The sequence below is a fragment of the Microcaecilia unicolor genome, chromosome 6, assembly GCF_901765095.1.
Source record: "Microcaecilia unicolor chromosome 6, aMicUni1.1, whole genome shotgun sequence".
Lineage (NCBI taxonomy): Eukaryota > Metazoa > Chordata > Amphibia > Gymnophiona > Siphonopidae > Microcaecilia > Microcaecilia unicolor.
The window spans coordinates 81,047,729-81,068,611 of NC_044036.1; the positions used below are offsets into that span (position 1 = coordinate 81,047,729).

The following is a 20,883-nucleotide window of genomic DNA, read 5'->3' on the forward strand; positions in this document are numbered from 1 at the left end:
CTGGTCCCCCTCACATGCCAGGACACCAACTGGGCACCCTAGGGGGCACTGCAGTGCTCCCAGGTGCATACCTCCCTTATCCTTGTGCGCTGAACCCCCCAAATCCCCCCCAAAACCCACTCCCCACAACTGTACACTACTACTACTACCATAGCCCTTAGGGGTGAAAGGGGGCACCTACATGTGGGTACAGTGGGTTTTAGGGGGGGGTTTGGAGGGCACCCATTTACCACCACGTGTAACAGGTAGGGGGGGGGTGGGCCTGGGTCCACCTGCCTAAAGTGCACTGCACCCACTAAAAACTGCTCCAGGGACCTTTATACTGTTGTCATGGAGCTGGGTATGACATTTGAGGCTGGCAAAAAAAATTTAATTTTTTTTTGGGTGGGAGGGGGTTGGTGACCACTGGGGGAGTAAGGGGAGGTGATCCCCAATTCCCTCCGGTGGTCATCTGGTCAGTTGGGGCACTTTTTGGAGTCTTGGTCCTAAAAATAAATGAACCAAGTGAAGCCGGCCAAGTGCTCATCAGAGCCGGCCTTCTTTTTTCCATTATTGGCCGAAGCCGGCCATCTCGTAACCACGCCCCCGTCCCACCTTCCGTACCCTGCCAAAATGCCCCCTTTAACTTTGGCCAGCCCTGCAACGGAAAGCAGTTGTGTCGGAAGATGGCCGGTCATCTCCTTCGGAAATAAGCAGGATAGTGAACCTGTCTGTCCACTGTGGTGGTCTATTTCAGTTACTCAAGAGTAGACATATCAAGTGTTGTGTGGATTACAATAATCAAGCCATGAAGAGACAAGGGCCCTCATGATCAAAAGCAAACTCTGACACTAGAGGCTGTTAACGCCATATTAGCACCAGAGTTTGCAGCCGACCCATGATCAGAGCCCTCGAGCGCCTAAAACAGCGCACTCGAGGGCTCTCAGCGCAAGTAGCATGCAAATGCATGCTAAACAGGGCTTCTAGCGCAATTAGCTTGCAAATGCATGCTAATTGGCGCTTAACACATTCATCCCCAATGATCAGCGACCAGCGCGCCAAAGATTGGGTCGCTGGCCGCAGCAAAATCAACGCCAGCTCCGAGCTAGCGTTAGATTTTGCGGATCATTGGGGAGGAATGGTGAGCCCTGTCCAGCATGCAGTTGCATGCTGGCAGGCCCCCCTTCCCCCCCCCCAAGGCAAACCCGAACGGGGGGCTGGAGGTCCGGTGGACCTCCGGTCCCCCCCGACGATCCCCCCCCCCATGTTCACGGAGGGCTGGAGATCCAGTGGGTCTCCAGCACCCCCGAACCCATGCCGCCTCCCAAAAAACGCTATCCTACCCTCCCACCCACCGACGGGGGGGGGGGGGCTGGAGGATCGGTGGGTCTCCAGCCCCCGAAACCCCCAGAAATCGTTGATTGGCCGCCTCCGGCCAAAGGATCTCCCACTGTGATCCATCGACGGGGGGGGGGCTGGAGGTCCGGTGGACCTCCAGCCCACCCCAAATCCTCCCCCCAGCGTTGTCCTTAGATTCCCTGGTGGTCCTTGGTGTGCTGTGGTGTCGTGACACCCCCCCTCCCGGCCCCCCTATCTTTTGTTGGAGGAGGGACGCAGCCTGCCTGCCTCCCTCCTCTTCCAGTCAGTCGACGCCCAAAATGGCGCATGCTCGGCACAATTCTCCCGCACTTTAAACATGATAATCAAAGATAATAGCGCTGCTTAGATTTGCATGCATTATCTTTGATCATCGATGCAGAAAAGCCATGCGCTGTCCCGGCGCTATTTTTAGGGCGCTGTTTGGAACAGCGCAGGGCTTTTGATCATCTGGGCAAAGATGAATAAGTGTGTATTGGGTTTGAATATGCCAATAACATTTTTCTGGGCAAATTTGCTGGAGTTCAAAAAAAAAAAGAGAGAATTGGATTGTAGCTGAAACTTGTGCTTCAAATGTCAACATGGGATCTCAAAGAATGTTCAAATATAGGAGACAGTGGGTAAACCTAATAGGAAAACCCACAAAGCAAGGAGAGATGGTAGGGTGACTGAGTCTTCCTGAAATCCATATAGCAAGAGATTTAGCATTTAATGAGGTGATGGTGAGGAAGCCAAGCAGATACAGTCTCAAGAAAAGAGTTTAGTGGAGTAAGTTCAGGGAATTATGGATCAATGTAAACTGCAATTTGAATATCATCTGCATAATGAAACCTACTGATGCCATGGTTCTACACCAAGGTAGGAAGTAGGCATAAGAAAATGTTGAAAAGTAACAGAGATAAAATTGATCCCTGTGGCATTCCATATCCAGGCACATGGAGAGATGAGGCTTTAGGTTTGTGGAGACCTTGAATAAAGAAAAGAAGTGAACCACTTCAGCACCTGACCTCTGAGACCAGTGGAGAAGAAGGGAGTGATCTACTACACCAAAGGCAGATGAGAGGTTTAGAGAGACAGTGTGTGCTACCCAGCCTGAATCTAGACAACAGAAGATTACTCAATAAAGCTGTAATTGCAGTGTCGGTGCTATGGCCAGGGTGGAAACCGAGTTGGTATAGGTGAAGGATATTAGATTTATCCACAAAATTCTAAATCCGATTGAAAACCAACTTCTCAATCAGCTTCAAAAGATAAGGTAGACACAGCACAATAATTGGAAAGTATGAGACATCCGGGTTTGTTTTTTTCTTAACTGGTCTGACAATTGTCTGCAATAATTCTGGAACATGCCCAGAGGAAAGACTCTGGTTAACAATTATTAGAATAAATGGAAGAAGCTGAAGTGTGGAGAAGGGAAGAGAATGTGCATGAGGAGGAAAGGGGAGGTCAGGGCAGTGGAGTGGAAGTCCCATTTGGTCTAGAGGATGATGGTTATCAGAAAACTGGTATTTACGTTGGCTAGTTTCCTGTTCTGCAAGCTACCAGCCTCCCTTTATGAAAACCAGCCAAGCCAGGCCAAATAAATGCCAGCCGTTTGACAACCCTACCCCACCCCCAGTACAACATACCCATTGGCCCGCAAGCACTGAAAACTATATGAAAGTTGCCATAAAAAGGACTTAACAGAGACATAAGGTTATTTAATTTACCACCAGATATAATTCCATATCAACCCCTACCACTTCTTTCCCTTTCACACCACTATGATAATTTATTTATTAGGACTTATTTACTGCTTTTTTGAAAGAATTCACTAATATGATCAGGATTCATTTGTATGTCCACGCAAACTCATCTTTCTGATCTGCTGTTTTTGTTTTCAGCTAGGAAATTGTTACATAGTATGTGTCATGAGTTTGAAAAGGGAGCAATATATCATTTTGGGGGTTTTTTGTATACTTTCATAAAAATGAAGACAAGAGTGGGTTAGGATAAAACAGCTCATATGCTTACAGCTGGTGGGGATGAGAGGAGGCGGGGGCTGTCCATTACTGCTGATGCACATCTCCACAGGGCTGTTGCAGTATGAAGTACTTCCCCAGAGCCACAAAATGGGAAAAACCCTTTAGTCACTAGTGCCTAGACCTGCATGTGACTATTATCAGGAAACTTAAATATTATTCAGAAGTAGTGCTTCATTCAGCATACTAGAGCATTCAATAATTCTTTCAAAAAGAAATCCTACTCAGAACTAATGGAACCTCCTTTCTGAAGTGTGTGTGGATTTGCACATATTTACATAGATGTATAAGTATCCCAGTCAGAATTCTGTTTACGCTGGTCTCCCTCTATAGTCCATCAAGTGCCGTCAGCTGATTCAATCAACTACAGTTAAACTTTTGCATTTGGCTCACCGTTTTGATCACGTCACTCTACTACTTCGCTGAGAACACTGGCTGCCAGTCTCCGCACGTATTAAGTTTACTATTATTCGTCTTATTTACAAATCACATTTCTCGTCCATCCCTGCTTACCTTCACTCAATCATCCTCTCCTATATCCCTGCTCACTCTCTTCAGTCTTCCATTGTGAACTTGTTAGTTGTACCCTACCCTCCCTTCCTTCCTTTAGCCTAACAATTTCTTGGAAATCTTCTTTCAGCTTCGAAGTCCCACTCTCTGGAATGCCCTCCCACCTTTTCTCCGCATGGAAACCTCTTATAGTAAATTCAGATCACAATTAAAATCCCACCTATTCTCTGAGACCTTTGAATGATCTGCATTCTGTTGTCACTCGTGTCTCCTTCCCATTTATTTTAAATATATTAGTAACCACGCAGTAGCCATGCTGGACTTCGTGCGGTATATCAAACCTCTGGAAATAAATAATAAATAAATAAATGCTGCTAGGTTAATTTTGAAGCCAAATGTATATGTGTAGTTATACATGTAGCAAACGCAAAAAGGGAGCTCACTTAGAATCGACGTAGACACGCCAAACTATAACAAAAAGCGAGCTGATATTGTGATATAGGTTAATAATGTAAAAAAAAAAAAAAACGGGAGAAAAGACCTCAGAAAATGGTGACCGTCAGCTACAAAACTGAAATGGCTGAAACTTGCTGGTCACAGTTCTCCTCTGTAATCATTGGTCATAAAAAACCCCCGAAACAACCTAAGTGTGATTATGAAAATTTTTAAAAATCTTTTTTCGTTTTCTTATTGCATTATGTTATACATGTAGCCATACAGAGATACTGAACAGTGTTATCCCCAGATTCTATAAACTTGTGCATCCACATTTTATGCCTAGCACTCAAATTTGTGTGTTCATCATAGAATAAAGGCAGTTGCACACGCAATTTAATAATTAGCTGTTAATTGGAGCTAACTCACCTCATGTGCAACTTTCTTTAAATTAGTCACCTTACTTTCTAACTCTTCTTACGTTTCTATATGTTCCATCTTTGCTTATACCCTACACTGTCAACTAAAATGTTTTATTACATATTGTGTTGGCATTGTAAGTACTGTACCATGTCATACTTAGTTATTTGAATATTTTTACTGCTGTAATTGTCTATTGCTCATGTTTGATTTATTCTTATTGTACACCGTCGTGAGTGAATTCCTTCAATAAGGCGGTAAATAAATCCTAATAAATAAAATATATTATTGGCTTAAATTGATGTCAGTTGGCACTAAAGTGCAGGGCCGGTCTTAGGCAGGGGCGACAGGGGTGGTCACACAAGGTCTCATGCTCCCAGGGGTCCCACGGTGGCCATGGCATCTCCTTCCCGCTCCCTGCTATTGCCATCTTCTGTTTACAGAGCTGAGCGGGAGGAATCCACATCGATCTAAACTTAGCTTTTCCTACCCCCCCCCCCCCCCAAGTGGCAGGGTGCCCTCCTGGCACATACCTGAAGCCATCCTGGTGGTCCAGTGGATTCTTCAGGGCAGGAAAGATCCCCAGTCTTTCCTGCCCGCTGCTGCTGCTGCTGAACCTCTTGCTGCCGCATCGCTTTTTAAAAATGTTCTTTGAATCTGCCACTATATGTACAGCAAGCACTACTGAAGTACATAAGTAATGCCACACTGGGAAAAGACCAAGGGTCCATCGAGCCTAGCATCCTGTCCATGACAGCGGCCAATCCAGGCCAAGGGCACCTGGCAAGCTTCCAAAACGTATCTCTAATCTCCTCCCTTCCATCATGTCCTCCAAGTCTGTCGACAAGGCTGTCTCCGCTTACAATACCACTCTCTCCTCTGCCCTGGACACCCTTGCACCATCCATCTCCCGTCCCACAAGGCGTACTAATCCCCAACCCTGGATGACCCCTTGCATCCGATACCTTCGCTCCTGCGCCTGATCGGCTGAACGCCTCTGGAGGAAATCTTGCACCCATACCGATTTCATTCATTATAAATTCATGCTATCCTCTTTCCAGGCCTCCCTATTCCTTGCCAAACAGTACTATTATACCCAATTGACTAATTCTCTCAGCCTTAACCCTCGTCGTTTCTTCACCACCCTTAACTCTGTCCTCAAAGTGCCCTCCGCTCCCACCCCCCCCCCCCCCCTCACTCTCTCCTCAATCACTGGCTGACTACTTCCGCGACAAGGTGCAAAAAATCAACCTCAAATTCACCACCAAGCCTCCTCCTCCTCTTCACCCTTTAACCCACTCCGTCAACCAACCAACCCAGGCCTCCTTCTCCTCTTTTCCAGATAGCACCGAGGAGGAAACCGCCCACCTTTCCTCCTCAAAATGCACCACCTGTTCCTCTGATCCCATCCCCACCAACTTACTTAACACCATCTCTCCTACTGTCACCCCCCCATCTGTCATATCCTCAACCTCTCTCTCTCCACTGCAACTGTCCCTGACACCTTCAAGCATGCTGTAGTCACACCACTCCTCAAAAAACCTTCACTAGACCCTACCCTACCCTCCAACTACCGCCCCATTTCCCTCCTGCCCTTCCTCTCCAAGATACTTGAACACGCCGTTCACAGCTGTTGCCTTAATTTTCTCTCCTCTCATGCCATCCTCGACCCGCTTCAATCCGGCTTTCGCCCTCTACACTCAACAGAAACGGCACTGTCTAAAGTCTGTAATGACCTGTTCCTTGCCAAATCCAAAGGTCATTACTCCATCCTCATCCTCCTTGACCTATCCGCCGCTTTTGACACTGTCAATCACAACCTACTTCTTGCCACACTGTCCTCATTTGGATTCCAGGGCTCTGCCCTCTCCTGGTTCTCCTCTTATCTCTCCCACCGTACCTTCAGAGTACATTCTCAAGGATCTTTCTCCACACCCATCCCGCTCTCTGTTGGAGTTCCTCAGGGATCTGTCCTTGGACCCCTTCTTTTTTCAATCTACACCTCTTCCCTGGGCTTGCTGATCACATCTCATGGTTTCCAATATCATCTTTATGCCGCCGACACCCAGCTTTATCTCTCCACTCCAGACATCACTGCGGAAACCCAGGCCAAAGTATTGGCCTGCTTATCTGACATTGCTGCCTGGATGTCCAATCGCCACCTGAAACTGAACATGGCCAAGACCGAGCTTATTGTCTTTCCACCCAAACCCACTTCTCCTCTCCCTCCACTCTCTATCTCAGTTGATAACACCCTCATCCTCCCCGTCTCATCTGCCCACAACCTCGGAGTCATCTTCGATTCCTCCCTCTCCTCTGCGCATATCCAGCAGATAGCCAAGACCTGTCGATTCTTTCTTTATAACATCAGCAAAATTCGCCCTTTCCTCTCCGAGCACACCACCCGAACACTCATCCACTCTCTCGTTACCTCTCGCCTTGACTATTGCAACCTACTCCTCACTGGCCTCCCAATTAGCCATCTATCCCCCCTTCAATCCATTCAGAACTCTGCCGCACGTCTTATCTTCCGTCAGAACCGATATGCCCATATCACCCCTCTCCTCAAGTCACTTCACTGGCTTCCGATCAGGTACCGCATACAGTTCAAGCTTCTCCTACTTACCTACAAATGCACTCGATCTGCAGCCCCTCATTACCTCTCTACCCTCATCTCCCCTTATGTTCCTACCCGAAACCTCCGCTCACAGGTCAAATCCCTCCTCTCAGCACCCTTCTCCACCACCACCAATTCCAGGCTCCACCCTTTCTGCCTCGCCTCACCCTATGCGTGGAATAAACTCCCTGAACCCATACGCCAAGCCCCCTCCCTGCCCATCTTCAAATCCTTACTCAAAGCCCACCTCTTCAACGTTGCCTTCGGCACATAACCATTATACCTCCATTCAGGATATCTAGACTGCCCCAACTTGACATTTCGTCCTTTAGATTGTAAGCTCCTTTGAGCAGGGACTGTCCTTCTTTGTTAAACTGTACAGCGCTGCGTAACCCTAGTAGCGCTTTAGAAATGTTAAGTAGTATTAGTAGTAGAAATGTACAAACATTCTATACATGTTATTCCCAGAATTGTGGATTTTTCCAAGTCCATTTAGTAGTGGTTTATGGACTTGGCCTTTAGGAAACCGTCTAACCCCTTTTTAAACTCTGCCAAGCTAACTGCCTTCACCAAGTTCTCTGGCAACAAATTCCAAAGTTTAATTATGCGTTGGATGAAGAAAAAGATTTCTTCAATTTGTTTTAAATTTACTGTACTGTAGTTTCATCGCATGCCCCCTAGTCCTAGTATTTTTGGAAAGCGTGAACAGACGCTTCACATCCACCTGTTCCACTCCACTCATTATTTTATATACCGCTATCATGTCTCCCCTCAGACGTCTCTTCTCCAAGCTGAGAAGCCCTAGCCTCCTTAGTCTTTCTTCAAAGGGAAATCGTCCCATCGCCGCTATCATTTTAGTCGCCCTTCGCTGCACCTTTTCCAATTCTACTATATCTTTCTTGAGATAGCTTTATTTATAGGATCAAGTGACATGTGTAACTTATAGTATTCTATAAACTACACATGTAACTGAGAGAGATGCCCACACGCACATTCCTTTGCATTTCAGTGGTCTGGCACTTAAGTGCTACCTTATACAATAGTTCCTAATGCACATTGGTGTATGTCAATTAATGGTGCTTTTGAAACATGTAGTGATGTGAAACTCTAGGCACCAGCTTATAGAATTGTCCCATGTGCTGTCTCATTTGATTCCAAGGTCTCTTCAATTAGAAAAGGTTTCTTTGTCCTACACCAACTGTGTGTCCTTTGTGATTATTTTGACGATATTTCTCTACACACTTTAGTTCATGCTCTTTTCATATCCCATCTTGATTATTGCAATGTTTCATTTATTTTATGTAATTTATTTATTAGAATGTAATTACCGCCTTTTTGAATGAATTCACTTAAGCAAGAATAAGTCAAACAAACAATAGACATTTACAGCAATAAAAATAAAAATAAAGGTGAGTAGTGGAGTGCCTCAGGGATCGGTGCTGGGGCCGATTCTATTCAATATATTTGTGAGTGACATTGCCGAAGGGTTACAAGGTAAAGTTTGCCTTTTTGCGGATGACACCAAGATTTGCAATAGAGTGGACACCCCGGAGGGAGTGGAAAACATGAAAAAAGATCTGCGGAAGCTAAAAGAATGGTCTAACGTTTGGCAATTAAAATTCAATGCGAAGGAATGCAAAGTGATGCATTTAGGGAGTAGAAATCCAAGGGAGACATATGTGTTAGGCGGGGAGAGTCTGATAGGTATGGACGGGGAGAGGGATCTTGGGGTGATAGTATCTGAGGACCTGAAGGAGACGAAACAGTGTGACAAAGCGGTGGCTGTAGCTAGAAGATTGCTAGGCTGTATAGAGAGAGGTGTGGCCAGCAGAAGAAAAGAGGTTTTAATACCCCTGTATAAGACGTTGGTGAGGCCCCACCTGGAGTATTGTGTTCAGTTTTGGAGGCCATATCTTGCAAAGGATGTTAAAAAAATGGAAGCGGTGCAAAGAAAAGCTACGAGAATGGTATGGGATTTGCGTTACAAGATGTATGAGGAGAGACTTGCTGACCTGAACATGTATACCCTGGAGGAAAGGAGAAACAGGGGTGATATGATACAGACGTTCAAATATCTGAAAGGTATTAATCCGCAAATGAACCTTTTCCGGAGAGGGGAAGGCGGTAGAACGAGAGGACATGAAATGAGATTGAAGGGGGGGCAGACTCAAGAAAAATGTCAGGAAGTATTTCTTCACGGAGAGAGTGGTGGATGCTTGGAATGCCCTCCCGTGGGAGGTGGTGGAAATGAAAACGGTAACGGAATTCAAACATGCGTGGGATAAACATAAAGGAATGCTATTCAGAAGGAATGGATCCTCAGGAACTTAGCCGAGATTGGGTGGCAGAGCCAGTGGTGGGAGGTGGGGTTGGTGGTTGGGAGGCGGGGATAGTGCTGGGCAGACTTGTACGGTCTGTGCCCTGAAGAGGACAGGTACAAATCAAGGTAGGATATACACAAAAAGTAGCACATAGGAGTTTATCTTGGGCAGACTGGATGGACCGTGCAGGTCTTTTTCTGCCGTCATCTACTATGTTACTATCCAGCTCATAATCAAAAGTGATCGCCGGCCATTTCCTGACACAAATCGGGAGATGGCCAGCGATCTGGGAAAAGCGGCGAAATCAGTATAATCAAAAGCTGCATTTTTTGACAGCATCGCCTCTTTCCCGTCGCCTCACCGGCGAAAGTTGAAAGGGGCGTGTCGGCGGCGAAGTGAAGGCGGGACATGGGCGGGTATGGGCGTGGCTACCAGATAGCCGGCTTTCGCCGATAATGGAAAAAAAAATACGGCGTTAAGCAGTATTTCGCCGGCTTTATTTGGTCCTTATATTTTCATGACTAAGCCTCAAAAAGGTGCCCAAACTGACCACATGACCATCAGATGGAAGCAGAGATGACCTTCCCGCACTCCCCCAGTGGTCACTAACCCCCTCCCACCAAAAACCCCCCACTTTAAATACTTTTTTTTTCAGCCTGTATGCCAGCCATACCCACCTCCATGACAGCACAATGTGTTCTGTCCTCCGACAGCCTTTTCCTGCTTGTGAAGTGGCTCTGGGGTGAGTGTGACACCTTTTCTGTTATTTGCACTGCAGAGTCACATCAGCAATGCATTGTGGTGGGTGTAGGTATTGGTAGTTGGTAGGCTCTACTCCCCTGGTGCTTTCCCTCTGCTTACTGGGTCAGAGTGTGCCCTGTTTTGTTTCTTGTTGTAGTCCATGCGGTAGTGGCCATTTTTGTAAGCCAGTTTTAGTTCCCTTTCCTGTGTTACCCACGTTAGAGAACGTAGTTCTTACCTTGAATGGTGCTGAAAGAGGGCATTGTACACCATTGTGCCAGCTCTGACCTACTGCTCATCTTAGTACCAGGGGACTCTTTGCCAGTGGGGCACAACCTCTGATCTGCAGTTAACTGTGAGTAAACGTGCTTATTTCAAGAAAGGACTTTTTCAGAGAGATTAGTCTTCAGGTGTGAACTGGTGTGCCAAAGTTATACAGCAGCAATAAGTCCTAGAGGCTGTATGCAGGTCCCTGAAGCAGTTTTAGTGGGTGCAGTACATTTGTGGGTAGTGGGTTTTAGGAGGGGGTTGGGAGGCTCAGCTCCCAAAGTAAGGGAGTTATGCACGTGGGAGCTTTTCTGAAGTCCACCGCAGTGACCCCTAGGGAGCCCGGTTGGTGTCCTGCCTGTCAGGGGGGCCAGTGCACTAAAAATGCTGGCTCCTCCCATGGCCAAATGCCTTGAATTTGATCGGGGTTTGAGATGGCTGACATAACTTTCCATTATCGCTAAAAAACGAAGCCAGCCATCTCAAACCCCGGCCAAATCCAAGGCATTTGGCTGGCCGGAACCATATTATCGAAACAAAAGATGACCGGCCATCTTTTTCGAAAATACGGGTCTGGCCAGCTGTTTGCGACATCGCCGGCCATGTATTTCGCCGGCGCCGTTCGATTATTCCCCTCTATGTTACTATGTATTATAAAGTATGGCATAGTCAACACAATATGTAATAGAACATTTTAACAAATAGCATAGGGTATAAGCAAAGATGGAAAATATTGGCCCCTGTTTACAAAGCCACACGGCAATGGATGGGCTGTGTCGACGTTACAGCACCACTAGCCACTAGCATGGCTTTGTAAACAGGGAGGATAGATAGGTAAGAGAGTACCAGCAGTAAGAAGGTAGGGGGATTAATTTAAGAAAGCTGCACATGAGGTCAGAAAGGTACTTGAATGTTATCTTAGCTAGGGTAGGAGTGGATAAACATGTAAATTAAATATATAAGCTTAAATTGACAATTTGTCTAACAATTTCTTTGGCATTGTTTATACATTGCAGGAAGGAACATCCCAATACCTGGCCTAACATTGCCTTACGTTTCTGTTCATTTAACAAATGCCATCTACCTCCCCTAATCTTGTGCTTGCATCAAGTCTATTTTCTTTCAGGCCCTGTTTCTCTGGAATGAGCTTCTTCTAGGATTTACAGGCTGAACCATCCTTCATGAAGTTTAGATAGGCTCTTACAGCCTGTTTCTTTCACCTACCATTTGCAGGCTAGAACTAGGTCCCTGAGATTTTGGGAGGTACCATTTTACTTTTGTTTTGTTCTTTAGCTTTGGTTTTCTTGATTTATTTTGTCCTGTCATTGTTTGCTCTGTTTTCTGCTCCTGCTCCAATTCTCTTACTTAAGTTGGAGTGGTTGTATAACCTCCACCTTTGTACATGTACTTCCCAAGCTTGCTATCTGCTTATCAAAAGGTGGAATATGACAATTAAAAGAGGAAGGAAAGGACAATATTGGCCACATATGGGAACCAACAATGAGTTTTCAACAGTGGGGCACTTGGAGCAGAATCAGCCTTATAATACAATACAGGTATTTGTGAGTGGAAAACTTTTGGGGAAAAAAAGAGGGGGGGGGGGGGAAGATGTTTGAAAATGGCTTCATAGCTAATTACTTTCCTGTGTTTGGGCTCCTTTTACAAAGCCACACTAGCGATTCTGGCGCAGCAACTGCAACAAAGTCCATTCAATTCCTTTGGGCTTCTTCACATTTGCCACACGGGAATCACTAGCATGGCTTTGTAAAAGGAGCCCTTTCAGCACAAGAGAAATGTTTTCATTTTGTTTTATAAATTTTCAGTTTTTAATTTACAAGCCCCCCCCCCCCCCCCCCCCCCCCCCGTCCTCTCTCTGCACTGAATTTTTTTTTAATTACTCCATCCCCCTGACTTGGCCTGGATTCCTCCCCAAAATCCTTCACCAAAAGAGCCCTTTCAGCACAAGAGAAATGCTTTCATTTTGTTTTACAGTTTGCAGGTTTTCATTTACAATCCCTCCTCCCCACTCCCTCTGCACTAAAATGTTTTTTGTTTTTTTTTATTACTCCCTCCCCCTGACTTGGCCTGGATTCTTCCTCCCCAAAATCCTTCGCCAGAAACTTATCCCATCCCCAGGATCCAAATGAGCAGAAGCAATCCTCAGTCACTCCTGCCAAACCAGTGCCATGCTCTGAAATGGCACCAGCTGACTTGAGGTGCAATTTTACTTTGAGTGTGCACAAAAAAAGATAAATGAAACAAAATTTAATTTGAAAGAAAAAATCCATCAAGAAAAGAAAAAGAAAATGACAGGGAAAAAAAAACAATTTGCTATTTTGCTGAAACTCATTTGCTGGGAATACTGGTTTCCTGAGAAGACAGTGTAATCACTTACAGAAGACAGCCTGGGTGGGATCGACCTTCAGCATATCTTGGTTTAAACCACAGGATTAGAGGAGCTAAAAATTATCAGCAGTCAGGTATTTGACCACTTTAGAGAAAGGCAGAAGATACTAACATATAAAAACAGTCAGCATATTGGAATCAGGCAATATTTACTCTGAGCAGTACTGATCTAATCCTGGACCCTGTAATAGTGTATCACCGGTATCAAGGGTGATGCAGTATTCCACGTTACAACATAGTATCTTCTGAGGTATATTATAAGTAAATACAGGGCCCTGTTTACAAAGGTGTGCTAGTGTTTTTAGCGTGTGCTGTGTAAACGCCCATAGGAATATTATGGGCATCTACAGGTTAGCGCGCACTGAGTCTTAGCGCACCTTTGTAAACAGGGCCTATAGTGTATTGAGGTTAACACACAAACTTCCATGGAAGATATGAGGTCTTGATGTATCCATGTAAGAATGCAGCATATCAAAGACGATAAGCAGGTGGTCACAGTGCAATGAGCTCTCCACTTCTACTACTAACACAGCAATGAAAATGGCGCTCATTCGGGTCATAACGGATCTTGAGAAATTGACAGATCGAAGAGCTGGCAGATACAGACATGATGCGCAAGAATGGACAAACTTAGAAAGAATATGGAACACTGCTAGTGGTACACCAGGGGGGGGGTGGAAGGGTTGGGTAGGGGGAAAAACACAATGTTGATTATGTATTACAGATGAGTTTGAGGAATTTTGGAGAGTTGGTAGCCTTGGCTGCAGTTAAGTGTATTGTATGATTTTCTTTATTGAAATGTTGAATAAAAACAATCTTAAATTAAAAAAAAGAAAAGAAAATGGTGCTCATTTTCGAAAGATAAAAATATTTCAAAAACAGCACAAAGCAGCAGAAGGATATTTTGGGGGGAAAATCGTCCAAGTTGCGATTTTCAAAACTCTGACTTGAGACATTTTTCTCTGCAGTTTGTCTAAATCACAAGGGATGTGTTGGGGGGGTGTTTTCGTGGGATTTGGGCAAGCCCAGAATTTGGACTTTTTCAGCAATAATAGAACAAGATAAAAAATGTCTACCCCCTTAATCCCCCATGGTGACTGACCCCCCCCCCCCCCCCCAATATGTGACAGTGACAATATATAACTGGCTCAATGATAGCTTCAGATGTTATGGCCGTTCCTGTTAGAACAGCAAGCTGATCCCAGGCTAGTGATCAGTGCAGTGGACTGTAAATAAACGGACCCAGGTCCATATCCCATTCTAATTAGTACACTTGTGGTGGACATTGTGAGTCCTCCAAAACCCACAAGCTGCCTACTGTACCTATATATATATATAGGAGACATCAACAGGCTTGAGGGCTATTGTAGTGGTATACAGTTAGGTACAGGTGTTCCTGGAGGGCTCAGAATACAAAATAAGGGTGTTAGGGTGAGATGTGTACCTGGAACCTTTTATGTGAAATCCACTGCAGTGTCTCTTAGGCTGCTGCACTGTTCTGCTGAGATGTCTGTGTGGCCAGTCTACTAAACATGTTGGCCCCCAGAGATCCCAATGGCTTGTTTATGTTCAATTTTCCCTAGGACATTGTTTTTTCCAAAATGGTACCTAAAGAAAGATGCACTGAGCACAAAAACATCTAGAAAATAACGATTCTTGAAACAAAAAGACAGATGCTTTCCTGGTTCGAAAATTACTATGCTCTCTGCTTGATTTTTAGACATTTTTAGCAAAATGTCTCAAATTGGACTTAGATGTCATATCAAAAATACCTCTCCCTGAATATCAATATTTCAACCACTTAAGGGTTCACATTAAAAAAATAAATCTTTGTTCCCTTGTAGTGGTTAAGGGAAGCCTTCAAGTGCTTTGGCTCATAAGCGTAGCACTCAGAGTTCCTTTGGCCTTCAACAAGGAGGAGTAAGAACTCTGCAAAGCAGCTGATGTAACTCAAGGAGATGAACAATGATCTAACATGAAATATTGTAAGCTCCTTGAGCAGGGACTGTCTTTCTTCTATGTTTGTGCAGCGCTGCGTACACCTTGTAGCACTATAGAAATGCTAAATAGTAGTAGTAGTAGTAAATAACTTTAACTTTGCATTGCTGATTTGTAAAGAGCTGTTCTTCCAAGAGTTGTACAGATATGGGACCCCAGGTGAGAGGAGTGGCTTAGATCCATTACAATCATTTTATTTTATCTATAGTGATAGGCAATGCTGAGTGCAATATCCCTGCCTATCCCTTTCTTTGAATGAAAATTAGCTTTCATATGTTTCTGAAATAGTTGTCTGGAGAGACAGGCTACAGCAGAGCTTCCAAAACCTTTGCTAGGGTCACAACAGCTAGTCAGGTTTTTAGTGTACCCACAATGAATATACAGTTTGCATACAAAGGAGCCCTAATGGATGCATTCAGTCTCATGCATGTTCATTGGGGTATCCAGAGAGGTTTGCAAAGCCCCGGTCTACAGACTTCCTCATTTTTGTGCAGAGTTTTTGATTCAGAATTATTTTATCATTCAAGGAACTGAAACTTTAATTCATGCATGAGCTGAAACTTAGGTCACAAAACACTAGAACTGTCTTATCACCATAAGCATCACATAGAGATGCTGAGTCTACCCAACATAAAATTTGGCATCATGTAGCAGACCTGAATTCCCATTACAAAACCCGAGGGCAGCATGCAGAGCTGATAAACTCTTCCCCCCCCCCCCCCCCCCAACACTCTAGCCATCACTGGAATTGTTTTCTGTCTATATGTAGGGCTGATATTCAGCACACAAAAGCCATTGTCTTTGACAGCATTGACCACTGCAGGCGGAAATAGGCTCCGATATTCAATGTCTGCAATTATCCAGGCATCAGCACTGGATATCTGGGTTTAGTTTATTTCTCATTTAATATAGCACCCTTCATAAAATCAAAGTGAGTAGAGATATATATAGGGAGCACAAAGCTGACCAGTCGAGTCGGGCTGCCAACTTAAAGGGGCTTTTGTAAAGGCCTTGGTGAAAAGATGGGTTTTCAGGGCAGTTTCAAAGGTTGGTAAGACTATTCAGTGCAGATAGCAAAAGGCAGGGACTTCCGTAAGGCTGAATGAAAACAAGGCAGAATGGTGTGTAGTCTGAACATAAGAGTAGCCATACTGGGTCAAACCAATGGTCCATCTAGCCCAGTATGCTGTTTTCCAAACAGTGGCCAAGCCAGGTCACAAGTACCTGGCAGAAACCCAAATCGTGGCAACACTCCATACTACAAATCCCAGGGCAAGCAGTTGCTTCCCATGTCTGTCTCAATAGCAGACTATAGACTTTTCCTCCAGGAATTTGTCCAAACCTTTTTTAAACCCAGATACGCTAACGACTGTTACCACCTCCTCCGGCAAAGAGTTCCAGAGCTTAACTATTCATTGAGTGAAAAAATATTTCCTCCTATTTGTTTTCAAAGTATTTCCATGTAACTTCCTCAAGTGCCCCTAGTCTTTGTACTTTTGGAACAAGTAAAAAATCGATTTACTTCTACTTGTTCTACACCACTCAGGATTTTGTAGACCTCAATCATATCACCCCTCATCTGTCTCTTTTCCAAGCTGAAGAGCCCTAACCTCTTTAGCTTTTCCTCATACGAGAGGAGTTCTATCCCCTTTAGCCCCTTTATCAGAGACATAGCCAAACCTTGATTGGGGGGCTGATCTCAAAATTGGGGGCACATTTTGCTCCACCTTCCTGCCACTGTCAACCCCTGCCGTAACCTCATATACCTGGGCTGGCAGGGGATCCCAAACCCCACCAGAAGAATCCTTCCTGCAGCAATATTTGATGTCGTACTGCCTGCGCAGCTTTCCTGCCCCAACACACACGCTCAATTTTAGTGAAATTGAGCATGCGTGAGCTTTGTGCATGTTTAATTTCACTAATACTGAGCATGTGCACGGGGAGGGGGAAAGCAGGACAGGCAGCGCGGCACTGAATATTGGAGCAGGAAAGCTTCTGCCAGCAGGGATTGGGGACCCCTGCCAGCCAAGCCAGCAGACCTTGGAGAACCAAACCCAAAATTGGGGGGGGGGGGCAAGCTCCCAAAGCCCCCTGTGGCTATGCCACTAGTCTGAAATCTAGTATGTGACAGAGCAGGTATAGACAGCTGATCTCCGGTGGTGCCCGGATGTTATACCGATACCAGTGGCGTAGCTACGTGGGGCCTGAGGAGCCCGTAGATTTCGGCCTGGACCCCCCCCCCCCCACCTGATGACCCTCTCGACACCCCCCCCCCCCCCGCCGCCTTCCTTTGCTTTTGCTGGCATGGGACCCCAATCCCCGCCAGCCGACGTCCTCTTCGTCCTGCAGTCAGTGCAAAAAAAGTCTTCGTTCTGTTGCATGCTGACGTCCTGCACGTACAACGAAGACTTTTTTGCACTGACTGCAGGACGAAGAGGACATCGGCTGGCGGGGATTGGGGTACCCCGCCAGCAAAAGCGAAGGTAGGCAGCGGCGGGGGGGGGGTCGCGGTGGGAGGAGGGGGGGTCGAGAGGGCGGGAGGTCGTGAAAGGTGGCGGCGGATCGGCAATGGAGGGGGGGTCAGCAATGGCAGGGGGGTCAGCGGCACCAGGGGGGCTAAAATGTGCCCCCTCACCTCGGGCTCTGAACCCCCCTCCCACCGAAGTCTGGCTACGGCCCTGACAGGTACAACTGATATTCAGTACTGTACCCACATAGCTAACTGGGCATAGAGAGGACTGCATTTTGTACAGTCCTATATGCCCGATTACCTATCCAGTCACCAGCACTGGATATTAGTGGTGCCTGGATAACTTTCTGATCTGCCTTCCAACTGCCCTGGCACTAACCGGATAATGCCATGATGGTCAGAACAGATATTCAGCGCAATTCACCCTCTTCTGCCCAGTTAAATCACTTTGAATATCAACCTATTAATCATTATCCTGTCTTTTCAAATGATGCTGAAGATAAGTTACCTCATTATGGAGCCCTTTTACAAAGCCGCGGGAGGGATAACACGTGGGTAGCATGTGCCAAATCGTCACTACTGCCGGGCGCACACGCCCAATTTCCCATATGCAGGGCCGCTGAGAGGGGGGCAGGGGGGCCCGGCGCCGCAGTCCCACCCGCCCTCTGTCGTCAACCGTCTGCCACCGGGCCAGGTCCCCTGCATTGAAATCACAGCGCCTCTCACCTCCATGTGAAAGCGCTGCAGGCAGCAGGGCAGCAGATCGCCTCCCTTCGGGCCTCCTTCCCTCCCTGTGTCCCGCCCTCATCTGATGTAACTTCCATGAGGGCGGGACACAGGGAGGGAAGGAGGTCCTTTAGATTGTAAGATCCTTTGAGCAGGGACTGTCCTTCTATGTTAAATTGTACAGCGCTGTGTAACCCTAGTAGCGCTTTAGAAATGTCAAGTAGTAGTAGCAGTAGTAAGGAGGCCCAAAAGGAAGCGATCTGCTACCTGCAGCGCTTTCACACGGTGGCAGACGAAGGGGCGGGTGGAGGGGGGGGAGCAGCGACCTCGGGGGTGGCCTTGCCCTAGGCCCGGCCCAGTCTCTCGGCGGCCCTGCCCATATGCAATTTTGAGTGCCATATATAGAATCCGAGGAGATGATGTATACATATAGTTGAAAATATGCACACAAGGAAACATACAGACACATTATATTACATTTGTGAAATGGCTGGCATGGGAAACTTTTACATGTTAAATGTATATATTTTTGATACTGTTTCATGGTAGTTCTATTATTAGGTTTCAATTTACTGTTTTCAAGTTTACCTCATTTATTGTATTTATATTTATCCTTGGATATTTTACTATTGTTATGCTGTTAACAAAATTGGAAGTTTTATGTTAAACTGTACCTGTTGTACACCGCCTTGGGTGAATCTCTTTATAAAGACAGTTAATACATCCCAATAAATAAATAAATGGTCAATCATTAGCATGTGGTCCCAGAAACACTTCATTGTTGGCTTCTATGCTGTGAAATATTCTGTCTCAAAGAGACGCAAGAGGAACAATATATTTCAGATTGTTAACATAGCTGAAAGCCTGGTTGTTTGGAATATATTTACTCTGCATGATTGCACTAGAATATTATTTTATGAAATGGGGGTGGTTTACTGATTCTGTTTTTATTATATAATTGCATGGAAATTGTGGTTTATTGAAATCCATTTTAACACATGTACTTATATCTACTACTGATCTGCTCTCTTGCTTTCCACTTTGGAGTGTGTGGATGTTTGCCTTGCTGTTTCTTGGGACCCCAGTTCTAAGTACAACAGTTCTAAATGTTTCCTCTTTCTGGTAGATACATCCAGCCAATACTGCTTGGCAAAAGTATCATGAGTTCCTGGAGGGAAAGTCCATAGTCTGTTATTGAGATGGACATGGGGGAAGCCACTGCTTGCCCTGGGATTGGTAGCATGGAATACTGCTACTGATTGGGTTTCTGTGACCTGGATCGGCCACCGCTGGAAGCAGGATACTGGGCTAAATGGATCATTGGTCTGATCTAGTATGGCTATTCTTATGTTCTTATAAAATTTTGAGCAATAAATAAAAATACTGCAGAATAATCTATAGAAAACAGACATTACAAGGATTCTTTTGATCTCCCTGCGTGAACAAGGTATTCCATTATTTCACAAGAGCAAGTATTTAAAAGTCACAAGCTACTAAAATCTTTATAAACAGACTAACTTTGCAAAGAGAACCGGTTAAACTTCTGCACTGCCTGTCCGTTTGTCCTGCAGCAACATTACCAGCTCAACTAAGCAAAGTAATTACATTTTTGTCTTACCTCGTCTGTGGAGTGACCGCTCTGAGTAGCCTTCCCTGCAGCCTGTGGACTCCTCCTGAGTCCTGACACATTTCAGTAGGGAGGGGCCAGTTTGGCAATCCTCTTATCATAGGACTGCATGCCTCTCTCATAAAAAAGAAAAAAAAAGGGGGGGGGGGGCCTCCAGAGCTGAGGATCAGAAAGCAATAACTGTTTCCTTTTAGAAAAGGAAAATGCTGTGATCAGACCAGACTATGCACTTTTAAAAAGGTGCTTTAAAATGGTCCTGTATCTTTTTCTTAATTTACATTTAAATTTACCTCAAGCACAAAACTTAACAAAGAAAAAAGAAAATACCAAAAGCAAATATTTAAAGAGAACCTAACAACAAAGAAAACAATACTTACATATCCCTCCCCTAGTCACAAGAAAACAGGAGTGAAAACTAAGAAAATCCCTGGAACTGAGCCACAAAAACAAACATACAAATTAAAAAAAAACTCAGAAAGTAAGGAAAACATTCATTGTACATTCCTAAATAAATAGAGAGCCCCATAGTCCTACCCAATCATTACCACCATTAAATACATTTTGAAGCCCTTCATTGCATAGAATGCATTAGCAATGACCTAATACCAAAAATACATGAACACCATGGTGTTCATATATTATTACTCTCTGATCCTTTTGTTGATTAACTAGTAATACCAAAACTACAACACCCAATGCCATCAACGCTTTTTGACACATAGCAAGAAGCTCTTTCCTTTTCAGCTTCCAACACAAATCTAGGAAACGTTTAACCGTTTGCTCCAGAAATAAAGCATACTGATTTCTAAAGTACAGTCTCAAAGCAGCATCATTATGGTGTTGAAAATGATGAGACAAAAGGAATAGCCTAGATGAAGCCAAGAGAACAGAGATGCCCAGACGATCAATGGACAGGTCTCCATTCTCCTGTCCCCCTCCATTAACACTAGCCTTCCTCTTCCTCTCAC

The 20,883-nt window shown here is 45.2% G+C and overlaps 1 protein-coding gene across 1 annotated transcript in view; it reads right to left on the reverse strand.

Annotated features, from left to right (window-relative positions):
- The window catches only part of FRRS1 (ferric chelate reductase 1), an 86,742-nt gene extending 66,798 nt beyond the window's left edge, over positions 1 to 19,944 (reverse strand). The window contains exon 1 of the mRNA XM_030205532.1: positions 19,907 to 19,944. The gene's annotated coding sequence lies outside the window, so the exon portion shown is untranslated. The remainder of the gene's footprint in view (positions 1 to 19,906) is intronic.
- Between the last annotated feature and the right edge of the window lie 939 nt (positions 19,945 to 20,883).